This window comes from Arachis ipaensis, chromosome B4, assembly GCF_059453495.1.
Source record: "Arachis ipaensis isolate K30076 ecotype BB chromosome B4, ASM5945349v1, whole genome shotgun sequence".
In the NCBI taxonomy this organism is placed as follows: Eukaryota; Viridiplantae; Streptophyta; class Magnoliopsida; order Fabales; family Fabaceae; genus Arachis; species Arachis ipaensis.
Window position 1 is genome coordinate 83,121,024 of NC_142439.1, and position 14,304 is coordinate 83,135,327.

The window sequence follows — 14,304 nt, forward strand, 5'->3', positions numbered from 1 at the left end:
GTTTATCACCAACAAAAATAACATTTGAATATAGAAATGACAAATAAGTCTGAATAGTTTGGAAATGTGATAAAATAACAAATATTATATTTTTTTATGAGTGATAAATAATTTTTGTATTTAATGTGATTAGATTTAAATGTTTGTCGTTATTTTTAGAGATCTATTTAGAAGGTGAAAATAAAATGTTGCATCCGAATCGGATTTTAAAACTTATATTTATACATTTTAAAAAAACCGAGTTATTCAAAATAAAAAAAAATCACTTGGCATAAAATTAGTCAAGGAACGGTCTCATTTTTCTATTGCTTGCAAAAGTCGTGATAAAATCTTATTTAAGGTTATTTAGAATGTATATTTAATTTAATATTTAGTTATTTTTGTTATATTTTTAAATTGTTTAGAAATTTATTTGTTCATATATTTTGAAAATATATTTATTAGTGATATAAAATTTGGGTACCCGTTTATTCTAAAATTATATATAAAATAATAAATAAATATAAAAAAATAAATAAATTCTAATCTAAATTATTAAAATATAATATCAACTAAAGTGTAATTTAATGTAGAAAAAATAGTCAGATCATAAAAAATTTAAATATTGACAAAATTAATTACAAAAAAATTAAACTAATTTTATAATTTATACCCATAAAAAATTAATTTTGTTTGTCAAAAATACTCATCCATTAAATTTTAAATGAACTTCGTTACAATTTTTTGAAAATTTCCAAATTATCCCTTTTTATTTTATCCCAGCTCCTTCAACCTTCTCATTCTCCCTCACTCACCTGAATCACCTCCCTCATCCTCCTTATTCTCCAGTCGACACTCTTGCACAGTTTAGCCTCTCTCACTCAATCACAGCGGCAAGCTCATCATCCAGTGACACTGCCTTCGGTCACCTCTAACTCCCCAGATCGTCGCTACTAGCCTTTTCACGGCCAGCCTCGTCGCCGCCAACCTCTTCGCCACCAGCCTCAGCGCTATCAGATCTACTTCTCGCCAATATCGTTGTCTCGACGAGACCACTGGGTTGCTTGATTGCTACTCTCTGCCGCTAATAGGTCCTTCTCTCTACCAACCATGTTGCTGCCAGATCTGCATCTTCTCGCCAACCTCGTTGTCTCACCTTAACCACTGGACTTTCTGATTGCTACTCTGTGTCGCTGACAAGTTCTTCTCGCTGTCATCCTCAATGTCGCTAGAAGGAGGAGTAGCGCCACCCCGATTCCGAGTACGTGTTCAATCCCTATTACGACGACACCACAATAATCAACAACTATGCCTCCATAATTATAACTATCACTGCAACAGTTCTGAACCATTTTTTTTTTAATTTGAATTGAATTTGATGGAGGTGTAAAGGGCAAAGGGATGTTCCAGAGAGCAAAGCAAGAGGTTGTTTCTTTTGTTGAGTTGGGGAAGAGGTTGTTGCTTCTTCAGCTTGTTTTGGGTGGTGCAGTTAGTGGCTCTTTGATGATTTTGATAGATTTAATTTTTTGATAGGGCTATTAATACCATAGTCTGGCTTGATGATTCGATTATTGTGAAAATTAATTTTGAAAGCTTATCGCCATTTCTTTGTGATGAATGCAACTCCAGATTCGGCGGCTGGAGAGTACGGCTGCTGGAAGTCAGGTTACGGCGGTGTCGGGAATAACACTTTTCCAATCCTTTTTTGGGTTGTCATTCTTCTATGGTTCTTCAATTAATAAGGTTTGATTTGCAAATTTCATATGTTGTTATGCTGCTGGTGGAAGAGGTGGGTTTTCTTTTGTTCCAGAGAGTCAAAGGTCACCATTTTTGTTTAATTTTAATTTGGTGTGGTCACCGGCAAAGCTTCAAACAAAATTGTGGAGGGCCAAAATTTAACAATAATATTTATACGAAAAGAAAATTTATAAATATAATTATTTTTTAAGTTTGCTACTAATAAAATAATAAATAAATAATTTTATAAATAAAAAATATAAAATAGTTTATAATAGTATTTTTTAAATTTTTAGTGATGGAAGAGGATAACAAGTTTAGAATTTGAAAAATAGGACAGTGGTTTTGATTATTGTTGTTTTAAGAGATTGAAGATAATAATAAAGACAATTTAAAAATTTGACATGCTTTTTCAATAAGGTTAATAAAAATTTAATAAATGGATATTTTTGACAAACAAAATTAATATTTCATGAATATAAAATTAGTTTAATTTTTTTGAATAAATTTTGTTAGCGCTTAAATTTTTCATGGTCAGAAATGATTATTTATTTTTTAATATAAGTACGTAAACAGAAGCTAGTACAACATTAAAATTAAACAAATTAATAATTCAATTAACAATCAAAACACTAATTGATCGGTACATTATATCTCGAATGTAATGAGCAGTAAACTTAGATTGTAAACGGATATATACATTATAAACTGGTTAAGGACATTAAGATTATTTTCAATTATTATGATTCAATGTTCAGTTGTTCACCAATATCCGATCGATGTGTAACGAACTTATCTTATTCAATTATAAAAGGATTTCAGAAAGGAACAAAAGGTATTTTTTGTCTCAAAAAAGAATCACAGAAAAGTTTACATGTATTAACTTGGAGCTTTCTACAGTGGGAAAAGAATAATTTGGATCTTGAAAGACCAGGTTATAAACTCAAATAATCAAAAATATATGGGATAGTTCACAAATAAAGCAAAGTAACGGTTGGGAGAAATTTAAAAAGGTTTAGAATTTCTTATTACAAAAGAATACTAAAATCCATTAACAGGTAGGATTAAGTTGACTTGGGATCACTGGCAAGAATCCATAGAAGGAGACGGCGCACTACGGTGGTGGAGATCGAGTGATTGAACTACAAAACCCTAATCAGAATTTTTCGATTCCAATGGAGGAGAAACACCGCGATGCTGGAGCTCTGAAGCGTAAGGCCAGCTCCCTCTCACTATAGCGCGTCAAATCCACGCGGTGTCATCGTTGCGTCATCTTTCCCGGCAAGTTCTGCCGCTTGTTCTGCTTTTGATCCAGCAGATGTGAAGCACTCAGAGCACAGTTTGGGCGTGGACTCAGTGCCGTTGGCTGAGGAGATCTGAGAGAAGAGCAAAACAGAGAGAGCTCGCCTCGCCGTCGTCGTTGCCGTCGCCACCGCAGTTCATCGCCTCTCCAGATCTGGTCGCAATGCCCAAGCCTCTGAAGATGTTCCATTACGACCTCCTCGACGAGACGCAAAACAAGCTCGATTACATCCTCTCTCTCTCTCTCACTGTCGAGAACTTCCTCAAGCGCTGCCTCCATATTCTCATCTTCAAGTCCGGCATGGCCAAGTCCATCCATCAGTGCATATTAGGTCTTTTTACATTTTTTCACATTTTTCCTCAATTTGGAGTTTTTAAATTCCTAATTTTTTATCACTCATGTTTCTTGGTTTTTTTGTGGTTATTTTAAAGTTTAGAATCTAATTTCTCAAACATTCAAGTAGCTCAAAATTATAGTCTGATATCTTCGTTGGTTTCAAATTATTTGGTTCCATTGGTAATTACACTGCTTTTAATTTTGCCATCAAGAATGGCTTTAAAAACTTGATATTCTCATATACATTTTGGAAGAAAGCAATGAGGTTCTCTGTTGAAGTTTTACTGCCTTGAAAGCTTTCTTATTGTTATTTGCATCACTTTGAAGTGTTGAAATGGACCCTTAGTTGAAGGTAGTATATATATATACTTCACTTGCAAACCTACCCATGTAAATTTGATTGAGACAAATTTTCAACTCCATTCTCTATTATTGAGTACTGAGCTTGATGAAAGTGAAATGACCAAACAGAGCATACAAGAAGCTTTCAGCCGTTGGATTGTGGGAGAGTAAAAAGAAAACCTCAGTGGAGGCACAACTCAAGATAATTGAGGTCATCAACTTTTCTAACTATACATAGATTATTATTTGCAAAGAGAATGCTTTTTTAAATTTCACTAAGACTTGTATGTATTCAACTAACACATAACATTACTAAAAAAATTGTTTTAACAGGAAAATTTGAAAAGAAAGAAAGCAGCATATGCAGAAAAGATGAAGAATAAGATAGCTGATATTCATAGGTCAGCAGAAGAGAAAAGGGCAATGGTTAAAGCTCAAAAGAGGGAAGAGTTTATCGAGTTAGAGGAAATAACTGCAAAGTTTTGTAGTAGTGGTCGTACACCAGCCAAATTCTTTGCATGTTTTAAAGCATAAGTTTTCTTTTTTTGTTTTTCTATGTAGCTAACTACAAAAAGATCAGAATATCATTGGTGTGGTTATTACTTTGTTAATATTCATTTAAAAATTTGCTTTAGAGTGTTGTATTTTTCTCTTGGTGTATATACTATTATATCATTGATATGAACAAGAAAATAAGTGAAGCAATTGTCTTCACTATGTATGCTTTGTTTTATATATATATATATATATATATATATATATATATATATAAGTGAAGCAATTGTCTTCATCATGGTCGAAAGATAAAAGTAATTTTAATAATTAGACAATGAGATAACTCCTAACCAAAAGTTCAATCTTGATTGCAATTGTATCAATTTGAGTATCAGGATAAATTCATAAGCTATTGTCTATCTCTGCATTAGTTTATTTTGATTGTGGCTATTGTCTATCTCTGCATTAGTTTATTTTAATTGTGCAAATAGATGATTTCCAGTAAAATAGTAATTGTTAATTAATGTTAATGTGATTATTGTCTTATATAATAATTGCTTCATAAGCATGTCTGTGTAATTCTAATGAGTGGTCAATGGATTGATAATGAGATACATCCTTGTGTTATGATTGAGGGGTTATGATTCAGTTCTAATTCAATCGTTATTTCTGGAAATAAAAATTTATAAATGATATGCTAGAGAGCCTCATTTCTATGCATATTTCAATTATTTATAAATATTTTTTTAAATAATTTGCTTGAAAATTAATCATTTATGTATGTGAAAATGTGGAAAATTAGTTATTTATGATTTGACAAATTTAATTAAATCACTCACGATTTTTAATTGTTAACTTCACATGAAAATTAATGTACATAAGTCTTTAACTTTATGTGAAGTTAATAGCTGATAGTTAAATAATTTGACTAAGGGTGTGTTTGGCGAACGCCCATGAAGAGGATAAAAGTACGTTTAAGTTTTTGATGTTTGGCAACCTTTTTTTCTAAAAGTAGAAGTGATTTTGCAACCTAAAAGCACGTCTACTTGAAGTAAGAAATTTTTGCTTCTGCGTTCAGTTAAATATGCGTTTATCTTTGATGATCATTATTGGTTTTAATAGATTTTTTTCAAAAGAAATTTCAGATTTGTTTCAGGTCATTCCAAATATTTTTAATTTTTTTTATCAATTTTTAGTATTTTTTTTCATATTTTATTTTTAATTTTTTATTAAATTTGTTATTGTAATTCTGTTATAATATGAATTATTGATTTTATTAAAAACGACAAAGTAAATAAAAAAATTGATCATACATAATAATAGAGTTATAAGTAATAAAATTTTACTTTCCAAAATAATACTAAATAAAAAATACTGAGAGTACTAAAAAAATTATAGAATATTTTTTTATTTAACATTGTAAAATTTATTATTATAATTATTGTTCACTATTTATTATAATATGTATTATTGTTCCTATTAGAAATGATAAATTAAATAAAAAATAACCATAAATAATAATAAAAACATAATTAGTAAAAAATTAGAACTCAAAATAGTAAACAAAATAAGATTATTGAAAGTACTTATAAAGAATACTAATATATATTATTTTATATGTTATTTTATTTTAATAAATAAATATTAATTTTTATTATTAAAAATACTTTAAAAATTGTCTATTTTTATATATTATTTTTAATTTAATAAATAGATATTAATTTTATTATAATAGTAAAAAATTATAACATACTAGAATAGAATATTATAAAAAATATTATATAAAAATATACTAAAAGAAGTATAAAAAGATTAAATATATTAAAAAATAATATTATAATTTAATATTATATTTTTTTAATAATTAACTAATTATCTACCTAAAAGTAATTTTAACTAATATTATTTAAATAATATTCATTTTATCAAAATTAATTTTAGTATAAAATTGCCAAACATAAATCATGTTGTCACAAACTTACTTCTACCCAAAATCAATTCTACAAAATTACTTTCATTCAATCTCTAGTTGACAACGCTAATCCAAATATACACTAAATTATCATCTAACAACTTTCAATTATTAATTTTTTCTGAAATTAAGTGTACATAAATTTTTTACTATATATAAATATATAATAATTAATTTAGTGGTCTATTTTTATATATATATAATATTTTTATTTAAAAAATTCTTTTAAAATGAGAAGAATTATATATATATAATTTTTATCATATATGAATCAAATTATCTTAATTTAAAAATAATTAATTTTTATTTTTTTATTTATTTAATTTTTGAGGATATGGGTTTGTTTTACAATATTTTTTAGATGGATTGTGGGTGCAGTCCATGTGGCCAAATCCAACAAAAAAAAAAAAACCCATCAAAAGCCTTTTTCAACAAAAAAAATTCGGTCATTAAATTATAGGTTCAATCAGACCATCTCATGTACTGGTTCACAATTATATTTAATATTTGGTCAAATTTAACAATACCAATAACTTGTGTCCTGCAACAATCTAGACCCTACATCAAGAATCTTTGTACATGGTGCTTTAAGGACCATATTATACTTTCCCCACCAAAGACATTCCCTATTAACTTAAGTGTTGTAACCTTTTACAAGTATCCATACTTCATGTTCTTGGCGATCCGAGTTATATCACTTCTAGAAAAGAATAATTACATTGCACTGCTAGAAAAGCATGACCTATATGTTGGAAGGTATTTTTGTGTGGATGAATTTTTGAAGTATAGCTCGTCTCTTGTGCTGTTGTAATATGTCTTTTTTTAATAGAGTGAGAATAATTTAGACGTCAAAAAGCACAGTAGATGGGTATCCGTAAAAGATATTCTGACGTTCAAGTCAGTAAGTGTTTAAAAGGTACAAGAATTCTATGATAATAGAATGTTAAACATGAAATAGAATTTATCATGTTCATCCCTTTTGAGATATAGAAATTGGTGCCTTTATAGGCATAGGGTTGATGAATAGAGTTGATGTTATGACCGTTCGTCATTAAATCAGAATAATGGTTATTAAGATCGTCTGTTATAAACTTAGAATGAAGGCAAATAAAGTCGAGTTATGACTTATAATGCACAATAAAAACCGAGTTATAAGGTGACGGATCACAGTTCCTAAGCTTTGTCAGCTGATCATATGATCTAGGCTAAGCTTAGAAAATAAAATGAGTTATAACTCGATTAAAAGATAAGTGAATAATGATATGGTGAGCCCCCAAACTTAGTCAGGTTATTATGTCGGCACTTATTCAAAAAATAATTGAGTAGTAAGAGTCATTCAATCAAGATAGTTATGTGGGGGATATTTTTCTGTTTGAGAACAATTTTTCATGACATGCATATAGCATTTGATTGTATGTGAATTGAAAAGTTCAGAGATAGATATCCATTGACGGAATCGATTGTATGATATGAGGATATAATGATTAATTGTCTTGGAAATTTTTTCAACCCACAACAACTTATTGATAAATTTCTCGCTCAAAGCAATTAGTTATTGAATATTTACAATTTATATTGAAAGTCATATGACATGAATAAGATAAATTGAGAAAATAAATATGTATAAAATTGCAACATATATTGAATAATATATATTGTAAAAGTATAGGAGTTCAAAGTAGAAAAATATACCTTGAAAGTGGAGTTCAAAGTAGAAAAATATACCTTGAAAGTTGATAATTATAGAGAAGAAGACGATACATGAATGTTATACATACCAAATGTGACTTACTTAATTTTTTTGTTAATATGATAACTTTGTTTCGTAGAATCTGCATTAACTTGATAATAAAGCAATAAAATAATTAGTCATTTAATAATATAATAAATCTTGTTTAGCTACGAGGTATATTCTTTGTGCAAAATTAGCAAATTTGCATGTTTGTAACTATTTTTTGCTTAACTTTCTGCATTAAATAAATATTAACATAAAATTTAATAGCATAAAGTGAATAATATAATAGTTATATACAATTGATTTTTGATGGAATTCAATTTTAAGATTTGAACTCATCATTACTGTCATTTAATAGTATAAATGAAATCATCAAGTAATAAGAATATAATACATGATGAAATAAAATTTCAATTGACATGGTTGTTATATGTCATTATTGTAAATGAATGGCTTTGTATCCTAATATAGGATGTCTCTTTCTCATTTTTTTTTCAAAATAAAAACACAAGAATCAATGATCTTTAGTAATAGAAATAGGAAACGATGAGTATTGTCTTGCAAAAATATAGATAAGAATAGAGAGAGAAAAAAGGTATACTAATTGTAAGAATTATTCAAAGTATAGAACATATATTGAAGTTTGAATATAACTAATAAATTAATAAATATTAGTTAAAGAAAATATAAATACAAAAGTATGTGTGAATAAAATATATAATTTTATTTGTGTAAGTAGAGAGCTTTGAAAAAGTTAGCAAAATTGATAGGGGAGTTTGTACTCGAATTGGTTGAAAGCCGAGTTTGTTCTCGGATTGGTTCATTGATCGATTATGAGATGTGAAATATTATGATATGTAAAAGTGAAGCAATTCGAACGTATAAAGTACATACTTTATAAAAAGTTACGATAGATTAAAATTTGATAAAAGGTATTAAATAAAATATTAAACAAAATTGTTGAAATTGGTTAAAAAATTTGAATGTAATTCAAGTTTTATGAACTTGAGGGGAGTAGGAATTATTTTACTTGTCCCCACGGTGGCCCCAATTGTTCTTGTGTAGATGAACTTCCGAGGTATAGCTCGTCTCTTGCGCTGTTGTAATACGCCTTTTCTTTAATGGAGTGAGAATAACTCGAACGTTAAAGAACACAGTAGATGGGTACCTGATGACTTGCATCATTTACATTTTTTTTCTTATCTAAAAGGGACCATAAAAGAGCATAATCTCATTTAATCATTGCAATTCATGAGTGATGACATGCCATCTTGTGCATATTTTCTATGCTTTTTCATACAAGAAATTGATGATTAATGCATAATTATTGAGTATTTTAGTGCTTAAATAGTATATTGCTTTGATCTTTTGATTTGATAAATTTTGTAGAAAATAAGTGGAAAAAGAAGCAAAAAGGCATAAAATAAGCTCAAAAGGAGAAAAGAAGAATTTTGGAGCACACTTTAGAAGTTGAGCACGCTTTGGAGCCTTAGGCCACGCTTTTAAAAGCATGACCCATGATTCAAACAAGATGAACGCTCTTTGGGCTCAAACGCTACGTTCTCTTGCGACGCGCACGCGTACAGGACGCTTACGCGTCGGGCAAGGATTTTTGAAGACCCACCCGTACGCGTGCATGACGCGCACGCGTGGATGTAATTGGCGCTCATTTGTAAAGAGAGCGCTGCGTTATTTGATTGAGCGTTTTCGAGCAAGTTTCAAATTTGGGATTGAAGTTTTGACACTGACGCACACGCGTACATGACGCGCCCGCGTCGAAGCTGCAATTTTGAAAAACCACGTGTACGCGTAGAGCACGTGTATGCGTCGGTGGGACATACCTGAAGAAGGACGCGTACGCGTGGAGAGCGCTCTTATTTCGAGCGCTACGCTCGTTTGGTGAACGCCACTATGGACGCGCACGCGAACAGCATGCGTACGCGTCACAAGCTAAAAACCTGAAGGTCACGCATACGCGTAGGTGACGCGTACGCGTGGATGGGCCAAAACGCAAAAAGGACGCGCACATGTATGGGACGCGTACGCGTGGGTATAAAAGTGCCCCATTCTCTGAATGAACGCTACGCTCTCCTAGAAGTGAAATTCTGGCTCAATTGATATGATTCCAAGCCCATTGAAACTTTAAAGCAAGTAGAGCCCATTGACATCACTCAAAGGCACAAGAAACAGTTAGAAAAGGAATTTCATTTGAATTGTAATTTGTTTTTAATTTCAATTTCATTTGTAATTTAGGAATGCCTATAAAAAGACTTTAGTTCACAGTTAGTGAGGGAGGCTTCACGGAAAGTAGGAGTAGGAGTAGAATAGAACGCTGGAGGATTAGAGACTCCAGAGCTCTCTTGGAGGATTAGAGACTCTAGAGAGCTTAGTATAGTTTGATACACTTTTACCTTTCTGCACTTTTTACATTTCAGTATTGAATTCAATTTAGCTTATGCAATGTCAGTTTCTTGCAATTCTCTTCTGCAACTTTCCTTTCTGCCAATTTTACATTTCCGTTCACATTGAGCTTGATTACTTCCCTATAATTTACATTTTCTGCAATTGTTCTGAGAGCTATGATCTAGTGAATTTTTCCTTTCTGTTACTTGTCCTGAGTTCTAATTTACAGCTTCTTTAATTTTCCAGCACCCAATTCCCTTTACATTTGCTGCAATTTACGTTTCTTGCTCTTTAAGTTTCTGCTAATTTACCTTTTGCACTTTATACCTTCTGCAATTTATATTCTGTCAATACAGTTTCACCCAATTCACCACTGTTAGCTTAACTAGATTAATCACCTCACTAAAGTTGCTTGATCCATCAATCCCTGTGGGATCGACCTCACTTCTGTGAGTTTTACTACTTGATGCGACCCGGTACACTTGCTGGTGGGTTTATGTGGAATCGTTTTTTTCTCATCAAGTTTTTGGCGCCATTGACGGGGATTGATTTAGATCAACAATGATTAAATATGTGATAAGTCTAGATTAAGCATTTTCTTTGTTTTTTTTCTTTTAATTTTCTGTTCTAGGCTGATACCAAGGTGTTTGAGTTATTGCCTCACTAAGAAATTCTCATCTGTGACATGAATTTCAATTTTTATTGGTGATTGCGTTTTACAAAATTCAAATGGAGTTTAATTCATCTTTTGATCAAACAAATTTCATGGGATATTGCCTACCATCACAATATGATTCAAGTCATTATTCTAATGGTGGCTGGGAATATCACCAAGAAATTACAAATTCTGAGCAATCCAATCAATGGGGATATGCTTCAGAGCCGCAAGATGAGCAAGACAATTTCATGAGATATTACCCAACACCACAAAATGATTCATGTCATTATGCTAATGGTGGATGGGAATACGAACAAGAAATGATAGAGTATGAACACCTCTTAGAGACACAAAATGAATCCTATTTTAATGAATCTAACAACTACTCATATTGTGACTGGGAGGGTCAAAACCAAAGAGATTTTACTGCTCCATATTCTATTCAGCAAGAGACATCATCTCTTGATTATGCTTTCAATGAATTCATGCAAGATTGCTCTCCAATGCCACAAAATGATCTACACTCTGATAAATTCAACAATGATTCACATTGTGGATGGGAGGATCAAAACCAGAAAGCATTTGATAGTTCATACTCCACTTATCAAGAGCCATCATTACTTGAGCAAACCTTCAATTCATTTATGCAAAATTGTCCAACCTCACCTCCTGATGTCAGGGCATTTCGGCCAGTTTCACTGACCTTTTCTTTACTGTTTTAGGGTACTTGATCCGGAGAATGCAACATCTCCTAAGCCCAATGAATCCCCCATTTCTGATCTTACCCATTCTCTTTAATTTTTGCAATTTACTTTCATGCTAAATTCCCCATTCCCCATTTAAGATTCTGCAATTTACTTTCCGTCATTTATATTCAGCTCTTTATTCCCAGCATTTACATTTTCTGCTATTTACTTTCTGCCATTTAATTTCCTGCAACTCTCACATTAAATTCTGCTTAGCTCAAATAGAACATTCCTCTAATTAAAGTTGATTGACCAATCAATCCCTGTGGTATTTGACCTCACTCTATTGTGAGTTTTTACTTGACGACAATTTGGTATACTTGCCGAGGGAAATTGTTGAGAGACAAGTTTCCGTGGATCAAGTTTATGGCGCCGTTGCCGAGGATTGATTTTGCATCAACAATGATTAAATTGGTGGATAACTAGATTGAGCATTTTTTTCTCTTTTGTTTGATTTAATTTCATTTGAGTAATTTACTTTCAGTTTTAGTTATTTCCTTCCCTTTACCCTTTACCCGTTTGTGGTGTTATGTGCACATTTTTTTTTACTATTTAGTTCACTGAGCCACTAACTATTTGATATATTGCATCACTCACGCTAACAGCATTTCTGCAGAGAATACTGTCTGCATCTATCTTTCTTGCTTGTGACTTGTGGGTTGTATGACAGGTAGAAGAAGCAGTGCTTCAACTTCCTTTGATTCTGAACTTGAGAGGACCTTCCTTAGATTGAGGAGGGAAGTAAGAGGAAAGAGAGTCGTTAGTGCTGAGGAAGAGGAAAAGTACTTTGAACCAGACATAGATGAGAATATGGAAAACCATCATGAAGAAGAGGCTCACAACCATGGCAGAGAAGGCCCAGTGCATCATGCTGGGCAAGAGAGAAGAGTTCTGGGATCCTACATCAATCCAAACCCAGGAAACTGTGGAAGTAGCATCCAAAGGCCAACCATACATGCCAACAACTTTGAACTAAAGCCACAGTTCATCACCCTTGTTCAGAACAACTGTTCATTCGGAGAAAGTGTTCAAGAAGATCCCAATCAACATCTAACCACCTTCCTGAGGATATGTGATACTGTGAAGTCTAATGGTGTTCATCCTAACACCTACAGACTGCTTCTATTCCCCTTCTCACTCAAGGACAAGGCATCTAAATGGCTGGAGTCCTTCCCGAAGGAGATTTTAACAACCTGGGAGGATGTGGTGAACAAGTTCTTGGCGAGATTCTATCCTCCTCAAAGAATCAACAGGTTGAGAGCTGAAGTTAAAACTTTCAGACAACAGGATGGTGAGACTCTCTACGAAGCATGGGAGATATTTAAAGACTTGACAAGAAGGTGCCCGCCAGATATGTTCAATGAATGGGTGCAGTTACACATTTTCTATGAAGGTCTTTCTTATGAATCAAAGAAGGCAGTAGACCACTCATTCGTGGGATCTCTGAACAAGAAGAAGACCATTGAAGAAGCCATAAATGTCATTGAGACTGTAGCTGAGAATGACTACTTCTATGCTTCTGAAAGAGGCAACACTAGAGGAGTGATGGAGCTAAACAATGTGGATGTACTGCTAGCTCAAAACAAGATGATCACCAAGCAGCTGGCTGACCTTACCAAGAAGATGGAGAGGAATCAAGTAGCAGTAATCACCACCTCAACAGCAGCTCAAGAAGGAGTGAATGAAGAAGCAGAGGGTGATCAGGAACAAGCCAATTACATTGGAAATCCACCTAGGTAGAACCATGACCCATACTCCAAAACCTATAATCCTGGTTGGAGGAACCACCTAAACTTTGGGTGGGAAAATCAATAAGACCAAGGCCAAGATCAGAGACGCCACAACCCCAACTACAATGCAGCTCACCAACATTCCACACAGAGATCATATCAGCACCCACCTAACAACACACCTCAACATCCATACCAAAGCTAAAATGGCCCCTTTCATCCCTCCAATCTCAACTCACCATCATCGAAAGAAAGACTATCAAGGATTGAGACTCTACTTGAAGGCATATGTAAGGAAATCCAAGATAACAAAGTGTTCAAGAAGGAGGTGCGAGCCAATATCAAGAACCAAGGAGACACCATCAAGAGGCTGGAATTTCAAGTGGGATACCTCTTTGAGAAGATTTCCAAACCTACTGATAGCTTCCCAAGTGACACAGAGAAGAACCCGAGAGGTGAAGCAAAGAAGGTCAGATGGAAAGATTGCAAGATGGTCACTATAAGTGATAAGGGGAATGAGGAAGAGCCAAACAAACCATTAGAACAACCTGGAGATACATCAGCAGAGGAACAGGAAGAGGATCACCAAGAAACCAAAATTTCACAGAAGGAGCTGCTGAGACTCTATGCACCTTTTCCCCAAAGACTCAAGGGTGGTGTAGAAAAGAGAATATACTCAAGGTTTCTTGACATGTTTGCATCTCTCCATGTAAACATACCATTCATCAAGGCCCTCCAACAAATGCCCTCATACATTAAGTATATGAAGGAGCTGCTGACCAGGAAAAGCTCACTCAAAGGAGGGCAAACAATAGTGATGAATAAGGAGTGCAATGCTCTCATTCAACCAGAGATGCCTACAAAAAGG

At 32.7% G+C, this 14,304-nt stretch overlaps 1 long non-coding RNA gene across 2 annotated transcripts; it reads left to right on the top strand.

The window, feature by feature from the left end:
• The first annotated feature begins 714 nt into the window (after positions 1 to 714).
• Positions 715 to 4,097, top strand: LOC107637738 (uncharacterized). 2 transcript variants are annotated; one of them, XR_015880711.1, is made up of 4 exons: positions 715 to 1,240; positions 1,609 to 3,350; positions 3,827 to 3,908; positions 4,031 to 4,072. It is a non-coding gene; the product is annotated as an uncharacterized LOC107637738 (long non-coding RNA). The 2 variants fall into 2 exon arrangements; XR_015880710.1 differs by having other exon boundaries at positions 1,609 to 3,908; positions 4,031 to 4,097.
• The last annotated feature ends 10,207 nt before the right edge of the window (positions 4,098 to 14,304 follow it).